At 45.2% G+C, this 27184-nt stretch overlaps 1 protein-coding gene across 2 annotated transcripts in view; it reads left to right on the top strand.

The window, feature by feature from the left end:
- The window catches only part of Opn4 (opsin 4), an 84932-nt gene that overhangs the window by 38978 nt on the left and 18770 nt on the right, over nt 1–27184 (top strand). The window contains exon 2 of one of the 2 annotated variants that reach the window (XM_087587461.1): nt 22928–23015. The gene's annotated coding sequence lies outside the window, so the exon portion shown is untranslated. Of the gene's footprint in view, nt 1–22927; nt 23080–27184 lie in introns of both variants that reach the window. The other variant, XM_087587460.1, reaches the window with a different exon arrangement.

Genomic DNA, 27184 nt, shown 5'->3' with positions numbered 1-27184 from the left:
AAAGAATATGCCTTCTTTGCCATGTCTTAAGAATTTGTCTGAGGCTAAATTTCTTTTCTTTCTTTCTTTCTTTTTTTTTTTCCGGAGCTAGGGACCGAACCCAGAGCCTTGAGCTCTACCACTGAGCTAAATCCCCAACCCTTTATTTTTTCTTTTCTTTCTTTCTTCCTTTCTTTCTTTCTTTCTTTTTTTTCTTTTTCTTTTTCTTTTTCTTTTTCTTTTTTTTTTTTTGCTAAATTTCAAAATAATGGGCTAATTTCTTTGGTAGAGATGATCTGAAGACAGCCTAACAATGGCTCTGTCACATAGATATTAGTGATCACTCTCCTGCAGCTCTACAATGAAGAAGAGAAAGCAGGGCAAAAAGAAACGGGAGACGTGCGGTTTGAGGTAAAGAGGAGCAGGACACTTCATGTGTTTGTTTGTTTTGTGTTTCTGAGACAGGATTTCCTGGTGTAGCCCTGGCTGTCCTAGAACTTACTCTATGTCAGTGGCATAAAGGAGAGGGGAAAAGTTGGTTTAAAGCAAGATCCATTCGTCTACACTTCCAACTCGTGAAAGATAGAGACCTGGGCTGGAGGGATGGCTCAGTGGTTAAGAGCGTTAACTGCTCTTCCAGAGGTCCTTGGGAATATACCTGAATATAAAATCCCAGTACCCACATGGTGGCTCACAAGCATCTGTAATGGGATCTGCTGCCCTCTTCTGGTGTGTCTGAGGACAGCTACAGTATATATATATATATATACACACACACACATATATTATATATATACACTGTATACAGTATATATACAGTATATATATATTATATGTACACTGTATATATATGTGTGTGTATATATATATATATATATATATATATATATATATATATATATATATATATAAATAAGTCTTTAAAAAACACACCATTTGCCCTGTTGTGTTCCAGTCTTCCTTGGTCTGCTCGCTCTGCCCCCATTTTTTTCCTTCCAGGTGACATGTATTCTGTGCCATTGTATATTGAAAGCGCATGATTTTTATTTCTAATATTACAGTAGGTTGCAATTAAGAGACTGCCTTGATTGCTCTTCCAGAGGTCCCAAGTTCAGTTCCCAGCAACCACATGGTGGCTCATAACCCTCTGTAATGAGATCTGATGCCCTCTTCTGATGGGTCTAAAGATAGCCACCGTGTACTCATACTAAAATAAATAAATGAGTGGTTTTTTTTAAAAAAAAGAGAGACTGCCTTGAGTCTCAGAAGAGACTTATACTTTTAAACAGTATTGAGACTGAAAGTCTATGGAGACCTTTGATGCTGAATTAAATGCATTTCTCATTATGATATGGCCACAAGCCTATGAGGACCAGGTAGTGGAGGAGTTGGTGGTGCGAATGATAATGGCCCCCTTGGTTTCATATGCCTGGACATTTGGTCTCTAGTTGGTGGAACTGTTTGAGAAGAATTGGGAGGTGTGGCCTGGTTGGAAGAAGTGTGCCGCAGGGGAATCAAAAGTGTCCTCGAGGAATCAAAAGCTTCTCTCCAACCCCAGTGTGTTCTCGGCTTCCTGTTTCTGCATCAGGATGGGAGCTCCCTGCTGCTGTTCAAGTGCTATGCCTGCCTGCCTGCTGCCATGCTTCCTGCCATGCTTCCTGCCATGCTTCCTGCCATGGTGTGATGGGTCTTATCTATCTGGAACTGCAAACCCCAAGTAAACCATTGCCTTAGTCATGGTGTTTTACCGTGCAATATAAAAGTAATTAATGCAATGTGTAAAAGAACTTCCTTCTCTTTTCCTTTGTTGTTCCTTTAGTACTAGAGACTGAAATTGGGGCTTTGTACACGCTGGGTAAGCCCTGTATCACAGAGTTATATCTCTAGTCCTTTTACATTTTTTTCGAGACTAATTGGCCATTCTTGACCTTGCAGTTTTTCTGCCTTAGCCTCCGAGTACCTGGGACTCCGGGCCTGCACTACCAGGTTCTACCTCTTACTCATATTTTAAAGCATAATATTTAAAAGTTGACTTATTTTGTTTTGTGTGTATGAATGTTTTGGCTGTATGGTGCTCTTGGAGGATGTCAGATCCCCCAGAACTGGAGTTAAGGGTAGTTGTGAGCCAACAGGCAGGTACTGGGAACTGAGTCCTCTAGGCAAATGCAACCCATGCTGTTAGCTGCTGAATGATCTCTCCAGCCCCTCCTGCTCATATTTTAAGCACCTACATCTAGTATATAGATGAACCATGGCTTATTAACTAAAGACCAATAGATAGTCATTTAAGGAGAAATTCCAGGATTCTGCTATTAAAAATAATCTTACAGTAAATACATTATATATATTAAATTTATATTATAAATTTATTTATAATAAAAAGCTGTAGTAAATATAGTAATATAGCAAATTACCCTACATTGAGTAAAAAGACTCAAATTCAATTTCATAGGGCAAGTACTTCATCTTGCTCATATGTAGGAATATTTGCTACATACACTCTTAGAAGTGGAATGACTGGATCAAAGCTCATGCTTTGTGATTTTTGTTGGACATTGCCAAGTTCTTCTCAGTAGGGTGGTGCCACTTTGCACCTGGACAAGCTATGCATGAGCATACAGCTTTCCCACAGCTTTCAGGGTGTGTTGTCAGCTTTTTGAGTTTTTGCCAATCTGATAGGTAAGGTCTGCGATCCCAGGGTGGCTTAGCTCTGCAGTTCTCCCACTGGGAGTGAAACTGAGTATTTCCCTAAGTTCAGGAGCAATCGTGGGGGCTGGAGTGATGGCTCAGTCACTAAGAGCCCTGGCTGTTCTTCCGGAGGACCCAGGGTCAGCTCCCAGCTCCCAGTTCCTTTTTTTTTTTTTTTTCCGGAGCTGGGGACCGAACCCAGGGCCTTGTGCTTGCTAGGCAAGTGCTCTACCACTGAGCTAAATCCCCAACCCCAGCTCCCAGCTCCTATAACCGTCGATCTATGTTCTGTCTCTATTGATTTGCCTATCCCAGATCATTCCTGTGAATTGAATCATTACTTGTAGTTTGATTTTTTTTCCCCTACTTAGTCTAATGTACTTTTCATTTCAATACTGGGAGGGGATAGAACCCAAAGCCTTGCAAGCACTAGGCAAGTGTTCTATATTTGAGCTATATCCCAGTCTGATAAAAGGCTCTGGCATTATCCAGGATATAGCAAGTATTTCATCCCTTTTTTATTACAGAATAATTCTTTGCTCATCAAGCTTATCCATAAGTACGCATTCAAATACCTTTTCCCTTTTATCATGAATAAGGCCGTTCATGTGCAAGGTTTTGTATGGACATGTGGTTCCTTCTTCCCTCCCTCCCTCCCTCCCTCCCTCCCTCCCTCCCTTCTTTTTGTGGTATTGAGGCTAGAACCCAGAGCATTACATGAGCTAATTAAGCACTCCATACTAACCTACATTCCAGCACATGAACTTTAATATTCTTGGATAGGTATTTAGTGAAATTTCTAGGTGAAGTGATAACTTTATATATGCTATCTACATGAATTATTTATATGTAATATATCTGTATTTTTGGAGAAACCTCAGAACCACTTTTTTTTTTTTTGGTTCTTTTTTTCGGAGCTGGGGACCGAACCCAGGGCCTTGCGCTTCCTAGGCAAGCGCTCTACCACTGAGCTAAATCCCCAACCCCCTCAGAACCACTTTTGCACAGAAGTTATACAACCTTACATTCCCAACCAGTAATGCTAAGGTCCAGCTTCCTTCCTCATTCCCGTCAACATTTGCTATTTCTCATTTAAAATAATTACATAAATCTGAGTGCAATGGTGCGACATCTCATCCCAACGCTAAGGAGTTAGAGACTGGATCATGGGGGTCTTGAGTTCTAGACTAGACTAAGTTCCAAAGCAGAACCACGCCTCAAACAAAACCAACACAGCCTACAGCCGCTGTAGTGACTGTGGTGATGTCTCAGTGTGGGCTTTTTGGTCTGGTGACTTTGTTGTTTCTGGCCTTTTGAGACAGGGCCTTTCTCTGCAGCATAGGCAGGTCCTAAACTCCTATCCTCCTGCCTCAGCTCCCAAGGGCTGCGCTACCCCTTCCAGTTCCTGGCGGTGCTGGTTTTCATTTCCTTAAGGTCGGGTATTTTGTCATTTGCTTATTGACAATTTGTGTGTCTTTGGAGAGATGTCTATTTGAGCCTTCTGCCAGTCATCAATTTCTTTGTCTTTTTATTGTTAGGCTGCAAGAATGCTTTGTATCTTCTAGAAATAGGCTGTGTTTATCAAATCTGAGACTCGTAACCATCCTCTCCTACTTCGTGGGCTGTCTTTCTGCTGTCTTGATGTTGCCTTTGAGTCCTTGGGGAACACTGATAAAGTCTGATTTACTCTTTCAACTCCTTTTCTTGTTTTACTGTCACCCCGGCCTGCCCCAAAGTTAGGCAGGTTTCACTCCATGTTCTCTTCTAGGAGTTTCCTACTCGTAGATCTTACACTTAGAAAAACAATCCAGCTGGAACCCTTTTCCTGTAGGGCATAGGATAAGCATCCAGCCTCATTCTCCTGCATGTGGATAACCAATTCTCCCCAATGCTCGTCTGCTTAAAAGAACACCCTATTCCATTGAATTGTCCTAAACATTTAAAAGAGACTTATTTTATTTAATGTGTATGAATGGTTTGCCTTCATATATATACATACATATATATATGCATATATATATATGCATATATATATATATATGCATCACAAACACGCCTGCCGACCATGGCTGTGAGCCTCCATGTTGGGAGCGAAACTCTGGTCCTCTGTAAGAGCTACAGACACTCTTATCCACTAAGCCATCTCTTCAGCCACTGTCCTGACCGAGTGCCAACATCAATGACCGTGGATGCGAGAGCTCATTCTTGGGTTCTCAAGTCCACCCTTGATCCATGTATCTTCTTCTCTAAAATTAATCAATTGTTTTAGAAAATACATTTATTTGTTTGTTTTGCACATATGTTTACGTCAGGAGAAACCTTGTGAGAGTCCATCTTCTCTTTCCATCACATGGATGCAAAGGAGGGAGCTGACAGGCCATCAGGCTTGAAGACAAACGTCTTCCTGAGCCATCCACCCAGCTCCTCCTCTCTAACTCTGCTCAAATCTTTCTTTCTTTCTTTCTTTCTTTCTTTCTTTTTTTTAAAATTTCTTTCTTTCTTTCATGTATATGAGTACACTGTAGCTGTCTTCAGACACACAGAAGAGGGCATCAGATCCCATTACAGATGGTTGTGAGCCACCATGTGGTTGCTGGGAATTGAACTCAGGACCTCTGGAAGAGCAGTCAGTGCTCTAACCACTGAGCCATCTCTCCAGCCCCAAAGCTTTCTTTCTTTCTGTTTTAAAGAGAGCATCTGCCTTTTATTTTTATTATTTATTTATTTATTTGGTTATTCATTCATTTACTTATTATCCCCGTACAGTCCTGTCAAGTTTAATGAAAAAAATTAACATCAAAACCACACCCATGCACTTCAACAGGGAGCTGACACCAGGACAGGAAGTTGATAAAGTCATAAAAATCAAACAAATCTGTGTTCTTTTTCAATTCTTATTTGGGGCTAGAGAGATGGCGCAGTGGTTATGAGCACCAGCTGCTCTTCCAGAGGTCCTGAGTTCAATTCCCAGCAACCACATGGTGGTCACAACCATCTGTAATGGGATCCGATGCCCTCTTCTGGTGTGTCTGAAGACAGCTACAGTGTACTTATATACATTAAATAAATAAATAAATAAATAAATAAATAAATAAATAAATAAATAAATAAAACGCTTCAGTCCTTATTTGTCCTATGCATCTAAGATATGACCTATTCCTCTGTGTGTGGGGATCTGTGGTTTTGCCAAGCTCCCCGGGTGCTTTAGTCTTTGGGCTGCCACAGCTCCTGTTTCTACTGCAATGGCCTTTCAGAGGCCTGGGTCTTGAGTGGCTTCTGCCTTTCTTTGCCTTGGAGTTCCAGAAGAATTTCGTGTTCTTTCTCCTTATCAGAATGTTCTTTGTCATGTGCTCCTCAGACTGTGCCTCTTTGGGACTTATCTTTGGACTTGTGTCTCCTTGCCTGTTAGAAGCTGGTGCTTATCACGAGGCCGCCTTTATTTTATCTGAGTATGCTCTCTCCAGTGTTTTCCCTTCCTGGGTCAGCGCTGGCTTTGCTCCAGCTCCTTGGTCTTCTTCCGTCAGCATCTGACTTTGACTTTCTTTCTCTTGACCTTGACTAGGATCTTGAATAATGATGTTTTGAGACTGTTGGAGAAACAGAAACATCTAATATTCCGTTTTTTAATTTTTTTGTTTTTGTTTTTTTATTCAGCAATGTCTCCTCTGGGATTAGTGTATCAGTGGCCACCATGGTCTAGATTCCCAGTCACTAAGGCAGGGAGGGTCTCTGCGTGCCACCCTCAAGATTATTTTTTAATGTATTTATGTAATGCGATGTTTGTCTGTGTGTGTAAGAGCACATGAGTGCATGTGTCTGAGACATGACCTAAGACGGATCCCCTAGAGTGAAAAAGGACGCTGAGTCATGCAGGTCACTGTGAACTGCCTAACGTGGGTGCTAGGAACTAAACTGGGGTCTCCAGTTTAGAAGAGCAGTGAGCCTTCATCATCTTGCCAGCCCTAGTATTTCCTTCTGTAATAAATTTAAAAGATGTCTACCTCAGACCTTAATAATACGTCCATTGCACTTGGGGTTGTTTAGGCTTAGCATGAAGAAAAGAAACCTGGGTTAAGCAACTCTAAGATAAGGTATAATTAGCCACTGGACCTGCAGTATTCCAACCCCCACACCCCTGCTGTTCTAACTGCCTGTCAGTCTTTGCAGATAGGGATTCCTTCCAGGATCCCCATCACATCTTACAATTCACTTGGGTTGGTTTTGCTGCTGTTGTTGTTGTTGTTCAATCTAATGCTAGAGGAGGCCAGAAGAGGGCGTCAGGTGTCCAGGAACCAGAATTACAAAGAGCTATAATCCACCATGTCGGAACTGGGACTTGAACCCAGATCCTCTGCAGCAAGGACTCTTAACTTCTGAGATGGTTCTCCAGTCTCACTTTTTTTTCTTTTTTTTTCTTTTTTTGGAACTGGGGACTGAACCCAGGGCCTTGCACTTGCTAGGCAAGCGCTCTACCCCTGAGCTAAATCCCCAACCCCCAGTCTCACTACTTTTAATATCTATTAAATCTGTAGATCTCTCTCTCTTTCCCCCACTTCCCCTCCCTCTTTTTTTTTTTTGTATTCAGTGTTCCTCTACATGTCTGAACCTGTCCTTACTTTTATTTATAAATAACATATTATAGATATGAGATCCCAGGTGGACAAAATTTTTATCCTTTTAGGATGGTCTAAAATAGCCAAGAATGGTGGTAATGTCTGTAATCCCAGAACTTTGGAGGCTGAGGTAGAAGGATCATGAGTTTAAGTTTGAGGCTAACCAGGACTACAGAATGTGATCCCATCTCAAAACAGAAAACAGAAAGGAAGTGGGGGAGAGGAAGAGGGTAGGGGAGACGGGGTAGGCAGAGAGGAGAGAGCTCTGGTGTGGTCTTTCACAGATTTTGCGAGGAAAAGGTCTTTATTCCTCTTATCTCGTTCCTTCTTTTCATCTCCAGATAGTTTTCAGTATTTTCTTTTCATCACGGCTTGGCTCTCAGCAGTTTTGTCACTCATGTGTCCTGCTCGTGGTTATGATTACACTCACCTACTCTCTCTTGGGTCTGTAGCCAAAGGATTTTCACCACTTAGGGGATTTTCTTTTCCTTCGAACAGGGTCTCAGCTGTGAAGGTGGAATCTAAGCCTGACTCTCAAATCTAGATTCTCCTTCCTCTGCATCCTGAGTGCAGGCAAACGGCTCCATATCTGGCTTAAAAATACTCTTGAACGGGCTGGAGAGATGGCTCAGTGGTTAGAGCACCGTCTACTCTTCCAGAGGTCCTGAGTTCAATTCCCAGCAACCACATGGTGGCTCACAACCATCTGTAAAGAGATCTGATGCCCTCGTCTGGTGTATCTGAAGACAGTTACAGTGGACTTATATATAATAAATGAATAAATCTTAAAAAAAATACTCTTGAGCTACTATTTCTTCAACTTTCTGTTTATTTGTTTTCTGTTTTGTTTTTGGTTTTTTTGTTTGTTTGTTTTTGTTTTTCAAGACAGGGTTTCAGTGTGTAATCCTGGCTGTCCTAGAACTCACTCTGTAGACCAGGTTGGGCCAGAACTCAGAACTTTGCCTCCTGAGTGCTGGGATTAAAGGTGTGCACCACCACGGCCTGGCCAACTATTTTTTCCTGTTATGTTTATTATAGGTTTGGATTTTCAATGATGTAAAGACTGTAGACTATTGGACAATGTCTTAGAGGTCACTGGGACACTGGGTCGCTGGTTTATAATTTATTTAAAACACTAGAACATAAAACTATATAAAACCAGCTATAAAACTGTTCTACTATTCTTGCCTATACTTTTGTCAGATTTGTCGGTCTTTTTAGGTTATGCAGCAGCTGGCTGGTCCTATTGCTTTATCCAGAGAGAAACCATAGGAGGGCAGACAGCTAGGCTTGGTGAAGCAGGCCTGTAAACCCAGCTACTTTGGAGGCTGAGGTGGGAAGATTTGAGCGTTCAAGGCCTCTTTGAGCTGTAGAATGAATTCAAGGCCAGCCTTGGTGACTCAGTAAGACCTTGTCTCTAAATTAAACATGAGTGCATATATATACACACACACACACACACACACACACACACACACACACACACACACACACACAAATGCTGGGGAATGTAGCTCAGGGATAGAGTGCTTGCCTAGCCTGTGCGAGACCTGGGTTTGATTCCCAGAACCAAAAAAAAAAAAAAAAAAAAAAAGGAGGAGGAGGAAGAGGAGGTGGAGGAGGGAGCAAGGGAGGGAGAGAAGAGAAGCAAAGAGGGAGGGAGAGAAAGAAAGCAATGGAAGACAAGAAGCTCTCCAATGTTGGTCAAATTTTAGAGGCAGCAGAGAGCTGGGAGCAGTGGCCGGTGGTGCCCTCTAGTGTTTCTTGAAGTCCTCAGCTCTACTTTGACAAGGTACAGCTCCGGTGTAGCTCTTGACTATTGGGTTTCCTCAGCCCTCGATGTGTGCTTCCCCCTTGTCTACAGGAAAATGGTTGTGGGTGTAGGAAAAGGGTTGCTGCTTTGGGAACCAGGTACCAGTATTTTTCAGCCCTTGACAGTGACTAGTATCAGAACTCAGGAGACTGGGTGCCTAAGGCCCTAAGGCCACAGCTGCTCTGCTACTATTCTTGCTGACCTCCTGGCCTCTGTCACTGTTACCCCTGCTCCTCCAGTGGCCCCACACTCAAGGCTCTGCTTCTGCCACTGTCAAGGTTGCTGGCAATCCCCTAGCTGTTGGTCGGCCTGCCAGCTGCCTTGCAGTCGTCACCTATGACATTCCACCATTCACACCACTGGTACTGCTTCCTCTACTCACTCTACTAAAAGCAAACAAGAAAGACCAATCGAGAGAAGCATCTGATTGGGCCTAATGTGGCAACACCAGGGACTGTAGCACAGGAGAGGGTTTCTGGGCCAGCTCACAGACTGAGCAGCACGGTTATGTAGACAGAAGAGATGTGCCTGTGCCAATCACAGGAGGCTTTTGCGCAAATGAAGGGTTGGTTGTGTTCAGACCAATCATAGCATTATCCCTTGAGCACTGGTCAAAGGGTTCCACTAGTTGACTATCAGTTGAATGCCCTCCCCCCCCCCCGCCTTTATGAAAACAGTTACAGGGGGAGAAAAAACCCAGCATTAGCACTCTTGGGAGTGGGAGCAATCAGTTGTGATTATCAGGCAGCATCCCCAAGATGTTCATGAGTGTTCAAAGCAGCCAGTGCTGGTATAATGGTGTTTACCTGGCTGTTTGGCTAACTACTCAAGCTATCTGGGCAGAAAGGAAGAGGCCAACAACCCTGTACTAGTCAGGGTTCTCAGAGTCACAGAACTTATGGAGTGTCTGTCTATATTGAGGGAATTTATTGTGATGACTTATAGTCTGTAGTGCGACAAACCCAACAGTGGGCAGCTGTGAATGGGAAGTTTAAGACTATAGTGGTTGCTCAGTCCCACGAGGCTGGGAGTTCCAGCTGATCTTCTGTGGAAGGAGGTTTAACAAATGTGCTGGCAAGAAGGTGCAAGCAAAGAGTCTTCCTTCTTCCAAAGTCCTTATGTAGGGCTCCAACAGAAGGTGTGGCCCAGATTAAAGGTGTTACCACCACGCCTGGATCTGGGACTTGCTTTGTCCCAGGCTGACCTTTTTTTTTTTTTTTCTTTTTTCTTTTTTCTTTTTTCTTTTTTTCGGAGCTGGGGACCGAACCCAGGGCCTTCCGCTTGCTAGGCAAGCGCTCTACCACTGAGCTAAATCCCCAACCCCAGGCTGACCTTGAACTCAGAGATCTCCTTATCTCGGTCTCCTGAGATTAAAGATGTATACCACCTTGCCTAGGCCTAAGTTTTTCATGGCTACTATGCCTCAAGATCTCCATGCCAAGTTCCAGGTCAGAAACCTGTGTCCTCCAGCCTCAAGATCTGAATCACAGGTGAGCCCCCCAATTGTGGATTAGGTTCATTCCAGATAGAGTCAAGTTGACAACCAGGAATAGCCACCACGGTCCTCTTACCTCTGCCTCTCAAGTTGGGGGGGGGGTGGTTACAGGGATGGGGGGGGTGGTTACAGGGATGAGTTGAGTTTTCCTCACCATGTTCTACAGTATCAAATCTTCAATTTCAAGAAGGAAAGACCATCTAGTACTCAGTATGTTATTTGCAACCAGTGTTTGTGTGTGTGTGTGTGTGTGTGTGTGTAGGTTTGTGTGTATGTGTGTGTATGTGTAGGTTTGTGTGTATATGTGTGTGTGTGTAAGTTTGTGTGTGTATGTGTGTGTATGTGTGTAGGTTTGTGTGTGTATGTGTGTGTGTATGAGTGTGGGTGTGTGTAGGTTTGTGTGTCTCTGTGTGTGTGTGTGTGTGTGTAGGTTTGTGTGTGTGTGCCACTGCACAAGTATGGAGGTCAGACAACTTTTTGAGAATCAGCTCTTTTTGAAGCAGAGTGTCTCTTATTTCTATAGCTGCCCTATCTGTGTGAAATAGCTGGTCAATTCTCTTGCTTCTGCCTGAACAAGTATTGGGGTTACAGGTAGGAGCCACATTATTATTATTGTTATTGTTATTATTATTATTATTATTATTATTGTGAGTTGTAGGAATCAAACCCAAACCATCAGTTTGAATAACAAATGCTTTAACCCACCAGCATTTTTTTTAAAATTTATTTATTATATGTAAGTACACTGTAGCTGTTTTCAGACACACCAGATCTGATGCCCTCATCAGATCTCATTACAGAGGGCCACCATGTGGTTGCTGGGATTTGAACTCAGGACCTCTGGAAGAGCAGTCAGTGCTCTTAACCGCTGAGCCATCTCTCCAGCCCAACCCACCAGCATTTCAATCATGTTTTGTATCCATCTTATTTGAAATATTTGAAATATCAGTTAAATTCATCATTTTTTTTGGTCATTAAAATTATCAATTATTTTTCCTCCTGGGGAGGAAAAATATTTCCTATTGCAACGCTGTTCCCCCTGGGAAAGAAAGGGACTTATTAGCATCAAAGTTAAGCTTGTCTGAAGCTCAGAAACTGAGACTTGGATCAGCTGCTGTTCCACTGTAGACGGATATATAGGAGAACTTCCGGCTTGACTGCAATCACCCCCTCCCCCACCTCCTCGCCCCACATTCAGATACTGGTGCACGCAGCTGAAGCGCACCATCTGGCCTGAGCCGAGAGCTTCTTATTAACTTGGAGGCTAATTATATACAACCTGCCTGCACAGGGCTGTACCCAAAGGCGTGTGTCAAGGGCGTGTCTCGATTTGATCGCTACACCCCTCTTCAATCCCTCCCCTTTACTGTTTCAAAGACAAGGCTCTCCCTATCTAGTAGCCTTGGCTGCCCCGGAAGTCACTCTGCAGACCGGGCCACGTGCAAACCAATCTGCCTCTGCCTCCCAGGTGCGGAGAATGCAAGCATGTGCCAATGGGGGTGTGTGTGTGTGTGTGTGTGTGTGTGTGTGTGTGTGTGTGTGTGTGTGTGTGTGTGTGTGTGTGTGTGTGTGTGTGTGTGTGTGTGTGTTGTGTGTGCCAATGGGGTGTGTGTGTGTGTGTGTGTGTGCGCGCGCGCGCGCGCGTGCGTGCGCAGGCTTGACTAGATAGACATTTTTTTTTCAAAATTAATTGTTTAGAAGCGAACTGAGGTAAAAGCCAGGCTAGAGAGGAAAACGCTTTATCTCCTGTAAACAAACAACACCTCCCCTCCTCCCTTGTCGTGGTGTTTTCTGTTTGACAGAGAAACAAGGAAATAAAAGCTTCTCTGGACCACTGCAACTGTGTGGACACATAATACACTAAATGAAGACTGACCTGCGCTCCCTAGCTGGGGTGAGCAAAGCTAACTTCGAAACAGTAGTGTCCAATCCCAACCCATGCACCCTTCTACCCTCCCCACCCCACCTCCCAGCAGCCCTCACCGATCATGCTGAACAGCTTGGAGGAGCCAGTCTCAAACCTCAGCCCCTGGAGGAATGTTGCTATGGGTTTAGTCTAGATGACTGAGACCCAGGCTTCAACAAACCAACAAAATCCAAAAGCTTAGCCTGTCCATCTCCACTTGGGTTTTGATTTTCCAAAATGAATTTAGTTAAAACATTTGAATATGGACTTCGACCCCATTATAGTAAGTTCCAAAGAGAGTATGTAAAAAACATGGACTTTACAAAGTTATTTATTTATTTAGAGACAGAATCCTGTTATATAGCACTGCCTGGCCTAGTACTGCTGTGCAGACCAGGGTGGCATCAACCTTGCAGCAGTTCTCCTAAGTCTGGTTCCAAGATGTTAGCTGTAGAGAGATGCATATGCCACTAGACCCAGAGGAAAACACAGATTTTGTCCTATCTTTAAGTATTTAAAAACAATACATCTGGGCTGGAGAGATGGCTCAGTGGTTAAGAGCACTGACTGCTCTTCCAGAGGTCCTGAGTTCAATTCCCAGCAACCACATGGTGGCTCACAACCATCTGTAATGGGATCTGATGCCCTCTTCTGGTGTTTGTCTGAGGACAGATATGGTGTACTCTTATATAAAATAAATAAATCTTTAAAAAAAAAAACAAAAAAACCAAAACAACAACAACAAAAAAATCCCAATACATCTACTAGGTATTAATCTGTCTCTACTGCAAACCTGGGCCCTCCCATTTTACAGACACTGTGAAGGATGACTGATGTCCAAGAATAAAGATATGCCGGCTTGTGGTGGCACATTCCTTCCTGGCTGAACTTAGCAGAGGGGAACCCCCTGATCCCACACTATCCCCACCTCCTCCAGTACACCAGAAAGGAACCTTTTCACAGACGTAGTCATTGAGCCCTGAGAGCTCCTGAGTCAAGGTCAAGTACAAGCTGGAAACTTGGGACAGGAGGTCTTTTTTTTTTTTTTTGTTTTTTTTTTTGTTTTTTTTTTTTTTTGGTTCTTTTTTTCGGAGCTGGGGACCGAACCCAGGGCCTTGCGCTTCCTAGGTAAGCGCTCTACCACTGAGCTAAATCCCCAGCCCCGGGACAGGAGGTTTAACCCCTGAAAGGCACAGCAAGGGGATACAGGTCCTCTTATCTTCCTTTCCCCGGAGTGTAAGAGGGCCTAATTGGCATAATCAAAGTTATTCAGAATGTTCTAGTTGTCCTAACATCAGGAGCTCTAAAATGAACAATCATCACCCCAAAATAATATGATGGAGCCCCAACACAGAGTGGTCCACCTTATACACCTGGCCAACTGACAGAGGCCACCAGCCCTCAGCTACCAGAGTCCCCACTCCTAGGAACTCCGAAAAGCTTCCCTGGAACACACTCCCGGCCCCTACTCCTAAGACACCTGTTCCAAGCGCTCCGGGCAGGAGGCCCCACCAGAGATGTCCTGTCCTAGAACGGGCTATAGCTCAGTCAGAGGCTGGCTTCCTCCCCTGGGCCCTTAGTTAGAGCCTGTTGTTCCTTGCTCTTCTTCTGCTGAAGCAAGTAATTATGTTTATTATTGGAGCAAGTAATTTGTTATCTAAGCCTTTGTTCCACTGTGGGCTCCTGGAGGGCAGGAACTATTTCTTCCTATGTGTATGCATTTTCAAAGTTTTGCTTCAAAATATTTATTTTATTTTTAACTTTGTTATTTTTAAAATGTTTTAGTTGAAATAGAATTACATCGCATCCCCCTCCCTCTCCCCAACCCCCCAATCCTGCCCTCCTCGCCAAGCTGATAGCCTCTTTTTCTTTGATTATGTCTGTTACATGCAGAAACCTGTACCTGTCTGTAACTCTACCTTGGTAGCCGCAGTATAGCGCTAGAGGGAGAAGTGGAGCCCTCTTCCCAACGAACCCTGTTAGCGTTCCCCTTCCTGAGATGCGGCAGTGCCACCCAGTGGCAGGCTGGGTGTATTGAGGCTGCCTCTGCAGTACCTTTCCGAAAAGCAGGATTCACCTGGAGACCCGCCCTCACACACCCCCTCCTCATCCAAGGCCAACGGGAACACAATGGACAGAGGGATGTGTTCTGTGTCTTTGGCAGTTTGGAGGTATAATGGCCTGAAAGGCTCCCTAGCCTTGTCCTGGTTGACAAGGCCTCCACTTCCCTGTTTCTAGTCAGACAAAATCAGTCGCTGGGACTGGGGATGTAACTCAATGTAACTCAAAGTGTCTACTTAGTATTAAAACCCTGGGGTTGACCCCCAGCACCGCATAAAACGGGGCGTGGTCGTGCATGGCTGTAACTCTGGAGGTAGATACAACAGAGAAGAGAGGGCTCTTGGGAATGGAGCATGTGAGATGTTGGGAAGACCTCCTCAGATAGGAGGCATGGAGTCTAGTTTTGAAGGAAGTCAGTAGTCTTCACCCCTGTGGCAGGTCCATGCCTGTGACTATGAAGGCAAACTCCAGCTTGGATCAGCCCTCCAACGGGGACACTTAAAACATCTAGACGGGGCCCAGCAGGAGCCAGAGGGGCAGAAAAGCCAGTTAATATCTGTGAACAGGCATCTTGAAGCCTTCTTACCGGGAGCTGGTAGACCCCTCTCCCTGCATCTGCAAGTTTGCTTCTGAAGGCTCGGGCTCGTGGGCAGTAGGCACAGCCATTCGCACATTGTCCCTTCGAGAGACTGCGTCTTCTCTTTGTGCTATTATGTCCTTTTCTTACCTACATTTCATCCTTTTTATTTACTGCTTGTATTATATTGTGCGTGCGTGGCGGGGGCGGGGTGGGGGTGCGCGCGCGTACCCTGCACGTGTATCATGGTATGGGGCTCAGAGTTCAACTTTGGAGAGTCGGTTCCCTCCAACATGTGGGTCCCATCCGGAGAAGTTACCAAAGTCACATGTGGGTGGCCTGGAGAAGGTCTGGAGGTGGGGAGGGATGCTTTGTCTCTCTGAAAGCAGAGGTGCCTTTTCCATCTCTGTGTAGTCTACCCACACTCCTCTTTTCCGAGCCATGGGTAGTCCTTCCTGGGTGGACTGAAGACCCTCTGTAGGTAGCCTGCTCCTGTGGGTGGAACTCTCCAGGATCCACCACTCGGCCCTGAAGCACATGGGTCCCTGACTTGTAAAGTTGGCACGTGATATTCCTAAGGGCAACCCAAGGCTGGGACCTGTGCGGCCAGGGGAAGGAGCCTCGTGTACACCAGGTAAATACTTTGATACATGGAGCCAACTCCCAGTGCCCCAAATACCCTAAGGAATTCTTTGTTTCTGTTCTCCTGTGTTGACTTAGCTGAGGAGTGCAGGTGTCACAGAGAAATGCAGGGTGTCACAGAGATCTGCTGCTTACTGGCTTGTTTTTTTGTTGTTTGCTCAATTTTCTTATATAATAGGCTGGACCTCCTCCCACCTCAATCATCAATCAACACACACACACACACACACACACACACACACACACACACACACACACACAAATTAAGGGACCTCCCAGTTAGTCTCAGTATAATTAACCACCCACAGAACAGCAGCACTGGGCTAATCTTCCCTCCATCTTCTCAAGAGTTGGTCTCTGCTTTGGTCCCTGGTTGATGACTAGTCTGTGAAACCTAGTTCCATCCAGACTCAGTACCCTTCACATTGTGTAGAAGGCAGCGCTGATAGCAAAGTCCTTGAAGGAGAGCCTGTGAGGTGACTCAGCAGGTAAAAATGCTGGCTGCCCCACCAAACCACTAGTCCTTGTGGGACTGGAGTGGAGACTTCGTGCTTCTATATAACTGTGCGCAGGACAAGATTCTAGTCCTTGGGCGATGCGGCAGTGCCTGCACACACGGAGATAAACTGGTTCCTGCTCCCACCGAGACAGGAGCAAACACGGAAGTTCAGGTTCCCACCGCTTTGCAGCACCGTTTCAGTATCTCTCTTCCCCCTTTCCCTGGAGCTTGTTGACAGAGGCCACACCAAAGAAACAGTCGCTTCCCCCACCAATGCCCGCAAACCCTTCTCTTTTCTACTGGGTAATAACACTGTACCCCGGGCTTCCTCGGCGGGTGGCCATAGGAGTCTGGGAGACCTGAGCCCAGTGGACTCAGGTCCACTTAGACCTGAGCTTAGAGCTGCTGCAGTCAAAAGGAAGTTGAGCCGGCCCCCACCCCATGATGGTGTCCACAAGAGGAGGTCACCCGAGTCTCCCAGCATCTTCCTTCCCCCCCACCCCCTTCTACCCCTGCGCACAGGGAACTCTGCTGCTTTCTGAGTTGTGCTTCTTGGTCCTGGGTACTCCTAGGCACTGCGCCTGAATGAGTAGGAGCAAAGCGCTTTGTTACTTGACGGGAAAGATGCCCCGGAGCATTAGGAGACTTTCTGAAATGTAGGGTGACGACACCACCCACCACCAGCATCTGCCATCATTGTTGCTCTCTCACAGAGTTTCAGAAGCGTGCCAGTCGTCCTGGTGAATGCCTACCATCGGAAGGCAGGACTGCCGGGGTTGGAGGCCCTGTGCCACATAGAAAGACCTTGTTCCAAGAAACTTAGAAATACCAGCATATTAAAGACATACCCAAAACTATGGGTCTTTGGGCTGTTGGATGACTCCTCTTAGGAGATATGAACACGTGTCAATTTACCCCCTTCCTCCACCTCTTGTCGTCCTTCCCACTGGCCAATCCCATTAGGACCCTGTGGATACCATCTGTAGAGTGTTCCCCGAGTCAGATGAGAGTGACTTATGCAGATGGGTGGCTAAATAAATAGATTACTGATCTACTATTTAACATGTTATTTCCTTACCCCTAAAGATTTAAAGGCACGTACGTGCTGTAGATGGGTTTTCCTTTACTCCTGGGTCCCTGAGGTCAGAATTCCTAAATGAGTTTATAGATTGGAATACTACTAAGAGCCCATTTATCAGATGTACACACTCAACAGGACAGCCTGGTCAGACTGTTTTAAGTGACCATTGGACTCACTGTAGCTCAAGGTTCAGCCTCTATGCATCTTTCTTTCCCAGTGGGGTAAGCCACTCTTATACCTGCCCTGAGGCTGGGAATCTGTTGTTCTGAGTCACCACCACAAGCTCTAAGGGAAGAGGCCTCATGACATATCTGTATCTGACCTCTCATTAGGCCAGGAGACTGGGATTCCTCTATGAAGCTTGTGAGATAAGAGTAGAGGGTGCCTGAGTGGCCTTGGGTCGGGAAGAAAAGCCTGAGATAGATTAAATTTCTCAGATCTCAACTGCGCAAGAACAGAGTAGATTCAGAAGGCAGACTCTTCAGCAGGATCAGTAAAGGCTTACGGGCCACAAGTCAGAGCATGCTTTATTCAAACGTGATCAAATCAGTTGGCTGTCCTGTGATTGGCTGACGGTCAGCTATTTATCACAAAAGTAACAGTAGTCCTGCCTTACTTGAAGTTCACTGTCAACTGGGATCCAAATATGTTAAATGAAAAATGCTCCAAACTAGAAATTTCATATGTATTTTAAATTTTTAATGTTTTGTAGTACGGAACTATAAATTCAAGCAGGCCTCCCATGATGAGCCTACACTCTGTTACTGAGCTACATATCCAGCTAAACGATAACTCTTTTAGCAAATTTATTTATTTATGCATTTTTAAATGTAGGAGTGCTCGGCCTGTACGTACACTTGCCTGCCAGAAGAGGGCATCAGATCACTTTATAGATGGTCATGAGCCACCATAGGGATGCTGGGAATTGAACTCAGATCCTCTGGAAGAGCAGTTACCCAGTGTTCTTAACCACCGAGCCGCCTCACCAGTCCCAAATGATACATTTTAAAATACTTTTATTATTTGTGGTTATAATTTTTCAAGTATATCATTGGCTATTATTGATCTCCTACTGTGCTTAATGTAAATTACATTTTTATCATAGGTATGTGTACGAAAACCCAGCGTACCCAGTACAATCAGTGGGCTCAGGCATCCTTGGAATGTCTCGAAACACAGTCCCCTCAGATAAGAGGACCAGCACACTCCTAAATTAGACTTTCAGGCAGCTCACATACTAAATTAGGTCGCAGTTTCTTATGACACAGTGGAGGGGGGTGGGGATCAGCCAGGGATGAGGGATGGGCTCACTCCTGTATTATCCCAAGAAAGATCTCAGGGCTAGTCAGACTGCACAGGCATCTGGCTGTAAGATAGAGGGACAAAGAAGTGACAAGTGTGTCTGCCTAGGAGAGAACGGATGGGCTACCCTGACATGTGCAGCCCATGATGTGGTAGGACAGGTATTGAGACCAGTGTGACAGATGTTTCCAGATGGTGGAAAAATTGATTCTGAAAGAAAGCACACCTCGGAAGGGATGGGGCCACATACCCCCAAAAAGTCAAAGATTAAATAGTCCATGACTATTTAAAATTCAAGAGACCCTTGTGAGCTGGTGAAATCATGCAGAAGCCAGGTTGAAAAAAACCCTTGGGGACAGAGAATGAGGTTAATCAGGGTATGGTGACACGCTGAATGGAGACTCTTTTTGTGTTTGTCTTTGGTTTGTTTTTGCTTTGTTTTACAACAGGGTTTCTCTGGGCAGCCCTGACTTACTATGTAGACTAGGCTGGTCTTGAACTTTCCTCCTGAGTCTGCCTCTCAAGGTCTGGGATTACAGATCTGAGCTACCGCACCCCTTCAGAAATGGGGTGACTAAGAGTTTACCACAGGAGAGACAACGGGGATGCAGCTCAGTGGGTAGAGTGCTTGTCTCGCACACACAAAACCCTGAGTTTGATCCCTAGCACCTCACAAACCAGTCAGACTGACGAGTGCCTGGAATTCTAATACTAGAAAGTAGACGCAGGAGGCCTAGATTTTTTCAGGTTTTATGGTAGTTAAACTACATAGCAAGTTCAAGCCCAGCCTGGACTTCATGGGAGCCCGTCTCCAAAAACAGCAAATGCTTTTCAAGGGGCCAGAGATGGCTTAGTGGTTAAAGGCATGCACTGTTCTTCCAGAGGTCCAGAGTTCGATTCCCAGCACCCACGTCAGGTTGCTCACAACCACCTCTAGCTCCAATTCCAGGTAACCCACCTCTCCTGGACTCCTAGAGATTAAAACGCTCCACCCGGCAAGCCAGCTCTTTAAGCAGTGAGGTAAATAACTAAAAAAAAAACAGCTTCAAAAACTCTCTTCACTGGCCACCCTCTCAAAAACCCAAAACAACAAACGCTTTTCTTCTTCTTTTTTTTTTTTTTCTTTTTCTTTTTTTCGGAGCTGGGGACCGAACCCAGGGCCTTGCGTTTGCTAGGCAAGCGCTCTACCACTGAGCTAAATCCCCAACCCCAACAAGTGCTTTTCAAATGAGACCATTCACAATGAGGCAGTGCAGTGGCTCTTAACCTTCCTAACGCTGGGACCCTCTCATACAGTCTCTCCTTTTGTGGTGACCACCCCAACCATAAAATTGTTTTTGTTGCTACTTTGTAACTGTAAGTTTGCTACTGTTATGAATAGTAATGTAAACATCTAATATTTGATCCCTGGGAAAGGATTATTGGAGGCCCCCCTCCCCCCCACCAAAGGGGTCGACCCACAGAAGGCGGTAAAAGAGACCTGAGGTTAGTGCAGGAACAGAGTCCCGGGTAAAACGACAGACAGGCACACCTGGGCCTGAAGGATCAGAGAAACCCAAAAGCATCAGTCGGAGGGCGAGTCTCTTCTGCAGTCAGGTCTCTCTGACTCCTGCCCTCTCAGGCCCCAGAGAGACTTTGGTCACAGTGGCTGAGATACCGTATCAAGTAGCGGTATTGCGCTTTCTGCACGAGTCATAGGTGTTATTCGAAATGCTAGACAGTCCCACGCAAGTCACCAGAGTACCGTCTTAGGCACGAGGCCCCTGCCTTTCTATCTCAGGGCTTATGCCTGTGGACATGCCTCTAACTTCACCATCCGTCAGAGGATTCACCCTGAAAGTCCTTGGGGGATCTGCAGGGGCCACAGCAGGCATCGCTGTCATTTCTCCGTTAGTGGCTCTCCGTCCTTCCCTCTCCCCGACTTCTGCATCTGAGTACATCCACTCAGTAAACCTCACACAACCAGGGCTGCGCTCAGGGGTTAAACTCAAATAAGATAAGCACACTGCTCCCTTCGGTTTGTTTCTTAGAATTTTGAGATAGAGTCTTATTTAGCCCAGGCTGGCCTTGAACTTGCTATGTGTCTGAGAATAACTTTAAGTTACTGACTTGTTTGCCCCCACCTCCCAAGTGCTTGTATTGCAGGCCTGGGCTTAAGGCGGGAGCTCTGTGGTAGAATGCTTGCCCGGCATGTGTAGCTGGGTTTCAATTCTGTGACCCCCTGAAGGAGTTCTAGATGCATGTAGACTTTCTACTTAAAAATTTTTAATAAGATTTATTTATTTATTTTATATATGTGAGTACACTGTAGCTGTCTTCAGACACACCAGCAGAGGGCATCGGATCCCATTACAGATGGTTGTGAGCCACCATGTGGTTGCTTTTTTTTTTTTTTTTTCTTTTTCAGCCCGTTGAGATCTATTTTGCAGCCTAGAAAATGACCGATTTTTATCAAATTCCTTTATGACCCCCAAAAACTTAAAAGTTGCAGTTTTTATGTACAGTGTCTTATTTAATATGTATTTTATTGAGGTAATAGCAGCTGTTTGAAATTATTAATTTGTAAGTCAATTTATAATGGAATTTAAAAAACACTAGGGGATTAGCTAAATAAAATATGCTGCTTCGACAGGGTGAGATATTTTCTAGTCATCAACAATAAATAATAAGACCCAAGAGAATAGACATAAAGAAATAATCATACCACACTGAGAAGTGAGGCTGGCCAATTGCAGTGTGGCACTGCTTTACCGGAAAAATATTAACTAACGTCCCAGGTTCATAAATAACTGGTGGTTTTACTCGATGATTTATACTCGTCTATATTTCTGAAATCTTATAAAATAAGTATTTGTTAGTTCGGTAACAAAAAGTGCATTACGAAATAAAATACTGTAAATGGAAGCAAATGTCCTGCTTACGTTACAATGGAAATTCTATCCACGTAAATGACACATCATTTGGACTGAAGGAGGCTTTAGGAATAGCTAGAAATGGCTGGCCTCTTTTCTATGGGTATTTTCATGAACGCTTAGGGTGCTTACTGGCCCTGCCAGAAACGCAGTCAGAGCAAAGAAAGCAATGTGGAGCCATTTAGAAAGAAACTAAGTGGCAACTGGAGAGATGGCTCAGTGGAGAGCGCTTGCTGTTCTTCTGGGAAGAGAGGGAGAGCCACATTTGATTCCCAGAACTCAGCAGGCTCACTACTGCTTGTAACTCCGGGTCCAGGGAGGGAGGGAGGGAGGGGGAAGGGAAGGGGGAGGGGGAGGGGGAGGGGGAAGGGAAGGGGGAGGGGGAGGGGGAGAGGGAGGGGGAGGGGGAGGGGGAGACGGAGAGGGAGAGGGAGAGGGAGAGGGAGAGGGAGAGGGAGAGGGAGAGGGAGAGGGAGAGGGAGAGGGAGAGGGAGAGGGAGAGGGAGAGAAGAAAAGTAAAAGAAAAAAAGAAAAAGAAAAAAGTTAAGCGAGCTGGGCATGCGCTTTTTTTTTGGTTCTTTTTTTTTTTTCGACCCAGGGCCTTGCGCTTCCTAGGTAAGCGCTGGACCACTGAGCTAAATCCCCAGCCCCTTGGGCATGCGCTTTTAATACCAGCACTGAAGAGGCAGAGGCAGGCAGATCTCTGAAAGTTACAGACCAGCCTGGTCTACAGAGTGAGTTCCGGGACAGCCAGAAGTATATAGAGAGAATCTGTCTCAGACAAACAAGCAAGCAAACAAAAAACTAAACAAACAAACACACAAACAAAAAACTCAGGTGACCAGATAACTGATTCAAGGACAGTGGTGGGGTTTCCATGTCGAGAGAGCTCCCCAACCGGCTGTTGCGTTATAAAAATATATACAAATATTGCACAAATGAGATGTGTGACAATGGAAATAGAACAGCAATCGCCTGCCCTCTGTGGGTTACTATCTTGGGATAGGCAAGTAATTGGATTACGAATGCCAACCGTCCACTCTGTTCCCTGTAAGAGGATTATTTGTGGGATCTGAAGTTTCCTCCCAAAGGTACAGTCTAATTCCTTGACCCGCTCTGGTGAGTGGAATGCTACAGGAACATTTTATACCACAGCTGGACAGATAGACCAAGAGTCAATAACCAGTTCCACTCTCTCTGGCTTGTCCAAGCTGGTTCTGAAATGAGAGGACAGAGGTAGGCAGCCTGCACCCCTGCAGTGTGCACAGCAACATGTAGATACATTGTTATAAGCTGTTTTCTCCCACAGCCGAGCTAACTAACACACCACTTCCTGTTCTCTTTTTGTTTTGTTTTCAGACAGGATTTCTCTGTGGAGCCCTGGTTGTCCTGGAACTAGCGCTGTAAACCAGGCTGGCCTCGAACTCACCGAGTGCTGGGATTAAAGGTGAATGTCACCACTGCCACACCCACCACTTCTCAAATATCCAGCAGCGCATCCTCCAGCTGAGGTATCTAAATGACCCTCCAGGAGACCTGTGCTCTCCCCTTCCCGTTCTTTTTTTTTTTTTTTTTTGGTTCTTTTTTTTTCCGGAGCTGGGGACCGAACCCAGGGCCTTGCGCTTCCTAGGTAAGCGCTCTACCACTGAGCTAAATCCCCAGCCCCTCCCCTTCCCGTTCTTATGGCACACTGACAATGTCCACAGAATATTAGGACTAATAAGCCACTGTACTACCCAGGAGACAAAAATAACCTGCTTATTTGCGAGTGACTGATAGCCAAAGACAGCCATAGGGATGTGATACAGAGCAGTTTCCCGTCCTGAAGGGATCGGCTCTGACTCAGCATAACAGTTGAATTGTTTAGGGCAAGGGCTCAGAGTGAAGTCCTGCAGACTAAATACCAGCTCCACTCTTTAGATGCCATCATGACTTTAGCTAAATTACTAACAGCAGTGCTGCCACCCAGAGTTACTCATTATCAGAGGGGCATGCTCATTCCTTACAATGCTATGCTAGGAAAGCTCTCTAAATCACCTCAGTTTAAACCACAAACGTGGAAAATATATATATATATATATATATATATATATATATATATATATATTATATACCTTTAAGCTCAGCACTCAGGGGGCACAGGCAGGCAGATCTCTGTGAGATTGAGGTCAGCCTGGCCTTCATAGTAAGTTACAGGACAGCCAGGGCTACATAGTGATACTCTGCCTCAAGAGAAAATAAAAACAACAACAGAAAAGAATGGTAGAGACATCGTCAGGTACACATTAGCTAGTTATCAGCTTCAGCCAACTGTCATTCCTCTACTTCCCCCATTACCCCTCCCCCGCCACACACACACAAAGGGGATGATGGCATATGCCTGTAATCCCAAGTGCAGAATAACCATACATTCAATGTCACCCTAGGCTCAGTTTGGAGTTCAAGGCTAGCCTGGACTAATGGAGATTTGTCTCTTAAAAATAAAACTATAAGGGCTGGAGAGATGGCTCAGTGGTTAAGAGCACTGGTTGCTCTTCCAGAGGTCCTGAGTTCAAATCCCAGCACCCACATGGTGGCTCACAACCATCTATAGTGGGTTCTGATGCCCTCTTCTGGTGTGTCTGAAGACAGCTACAGTGTGTGTGTGTGTGTGTGTGTGTGTGTGTGTGTATTAAACAATTCTCTCTTTTAAAAAAAAAAGACTAAGCTATTGGGAAGTTATTTAAACCCATTTGATGAAAAAAAATCAGAGAACCTTACTGAGATGTATAAAAAAATTACAAGCGGCTGGAGAGATGGCTCAGTGGTTAAGAGCACTGGCTGCTCTTCCAGAGGTCCTGAGTTCAATTCCCAGCAACCACATGGTGGTTCACAGCCATCTGTAATGGGATCTAATTGAAGAGAATGACAGTGTACTCCCATATGGAAAATCAATAAATACATCTTTTCAAAAATTTACAATTCTTTGATACATAGACGACTGACTCGGCCTACCAGCCAGCCTTTGCTTTACTAAGTGGGACACCTGAAGGAGATCAAATAAAAAGCAAAGGCTTGGGGAAAGCTCAAGGGCCTGTATTAGTCTTATCAAAGGGGCTTCTAACTGCGTTCTTATCACGATGGAGGCTCACGTGTGAAAGAGAGAATTAGAAGTCAGAGAGACTGGGGTGCCACAGTGCCAGTGAAGGAGTTTTCATCAGCCCTTTCCTGAGGCGGCTTCCAAAACCCACCCAGAGGACCAAACCTTCCCCTACAATGGATCCTTGAAAAACAAGATTAAGTCAAACCTGCAGCACAGCATATCACTACAATGGATAGCATCAAGTGATAACCAAAGCTTTAAGCAAGGCTGACAAGAGGCCCACAGGTGTTTTTCTAATTTCTGAATATAGAGAGAGAACAGATGGCCTCGTTTGTCATGGGACATCCCTTGAATAAGTTCATTCCCCTGGGAGTAGTGGCCACACCTTTAAAGCAGAGGCAAGGTGGATCTCTGAGTTCGAGGCCAATCTGGCCTACAAAGTGAGTTCCAGGACAACCAGGGCTACACAGAAAAACCCTGTCAAGCAAAAGCCAGAGGAATGGCCGTCCTGTCCAAAGGAGAACACAAAAAAGGAAATTAATCCCTCATCTACTGAGGATCGAGGTGATTGGAGCTGCAGTCATCTGATTTCTCTACATGAACGTTCAAGCTAGCAATTGTTTCCAGGTGGCGCGCAGGGCACTAATAACCCTGACGTCTCCTGTGGAATCAGTCAGTGGGTATTTTAGACACCTCGTTCTTGAGTCTGGAGGTGCAGCACGATGATAGAATACGTGGCATAGCATATGAGAGACCCCGTTTTTATTCCTAATATCTTAAACAAAACTCTTCAAAGCAAATCACCTCATTTCTTGGGGCCATAAGAACAGAGTTAAGAATTCCCATTTCCCTGGTCAGTGCCCTGAAGCTCTTGAGGAACTAGGTTTTCAGAGGCTGTGCTTGTCGTAAGTGGAAATGGGGACCCGGCTGACCCTTCGGAGGAGGTGCAAGGCTGGTGTGGCACTGAGGGCCACCGAAAGCCCTGCTCACTAAAGGGTGGAAAAAGCAAACAGTTCTGGCATTTGCCACATGGTCATGATGGATTAGGTTTCAGACAAAGGATCTGAAAGGATTGTTCTTAAGATTAAAAAAAAGGCAAGGCAATTCTAACTGATTCAAAGAAACTTAAAAATCTTATAATCAATGGTGTGATTAAAATAACCTTGGAGCAGTCAGGGAAGTCTGATCTCTGTCTCAACCTGAGGCGTTTTAAAGGAACTATGGCCTTTTCCAAGAAGAACATAATGGTATAGCTGGTGCTAAGTCAAACGTTATTCTCTGATCGACATATAATGTCTAGAATTTTCTTTAATACTTCAAAGAAATATAATACAAGAGATGGAGATAAGATAGTGAGATAAGATAAGATAGAGAGTGAGACTCTCTCTGTGTGTGTGTGTGTGTGTGTGTGTGTGTGTATGTATGTGTGTGTGTGTGTGTAGTGGGGACAGAACCCAGGGTATTGGGCATGTTAAGTATGCACTCTACCACTTCAGATACATTGTTAATCATAAGGAATTGGTTTTTATTTCTGAGAAACACTCTGCTGCTGCCAGGCCCATGGGAAGAAAGGCACCCATGTGGGCCTCTAGACTGGTGGAGCTGAATGAATGATGGGGTTTAGACCGAACCCAAGTTTGAGCTCCTTGGATGTTTGGAAGGCATCCTTCCAGAAGGCTGGTACCTCTAACCCTCGCAGCTACTGCTTTTGGGGTTTAGCAGACGACAAGAAAAGTCCCTTCCCACCAATTCCAAACCCAGATTTGGCATTGCAAACAGAAGAGACACTGAAGGGTTGGGAGCTCTTCCGGGAGATGGACTGACTATAAGGCAGGAGCAATGGGCAGGAAACAGCTTTCATAGAAACTTCTCATTTCTAAAGGATGTGTTTGTGTCTCAAATCATGAAAACAAATTCTACAAAACCAGCGGAGGGGTTCACTCCCCACCCCTACCCACCCCTCAGGTAACAGACTTCATCCCCATCCAGGGAGGTGACTCATCCGCGCCCTGCCCTGCAGTACCTGTGGGATAAGGGTTGACTGAATGACTGTTCTTTTCAAGCCAATGTGAAATCTTGACTCTCAGTCCTTGGAGAGAAAGTGTGCAGGCTTTGCTAGCAGAACTGTGATTCTTGAAGCCTTTCTAATCATCAGAGAAAAGCAAATATTCCTAGTGGGGACCACAGACTTTCAACGTGAGAAGTGCAGAGGGCAGTCTGGGCTGGGCTGTGAGCTTTGCACTCTGAGGCCTGATTTCAGGGCCCAGCCCTGGGCTCCGTTCCTTTTCTCTCTACAGGGAGGGGCAACCACAGGCATTAGCGGTTACACTGTAGTTTAGCAGTTGTCCTAGGTGTTTTTCTCCAGTGCCAGGCTCTGCCTTTCACCTTCTGTCCCCCTGGGGAGACACTATACCAAGTTCAGGTCGCCATCCATCTCTGCACTGGGGGCTGCGCGCCAACGGAGCTGATGCCAGGATGTGGGACGGCAGGCAGTAAGGCAGATGCCAGGGCTCAGGAGTGCAGACGGAAAACCT

The sequence above is a fragment of the Rattus norvegicus genome, chromosome 16 (genome assembly GCF_021556685.1).
Source record: "Rattus norvegicus strain SHRSP/BbbUtx chromosome 16, alternate assembly SHRSP_T2T, whole genome shotgun sequence".
Taxonomy (NCBI): Eukaryota; Metazoa; Chordata; class Mammalia; order Rodentia; family Muridae; genus Rattus; species Rattus norvegicus.
Note: the sequence above shows the minus strand (reverse complement) of the source record. Positions and strands in the feature narration are given on the sequence as shown.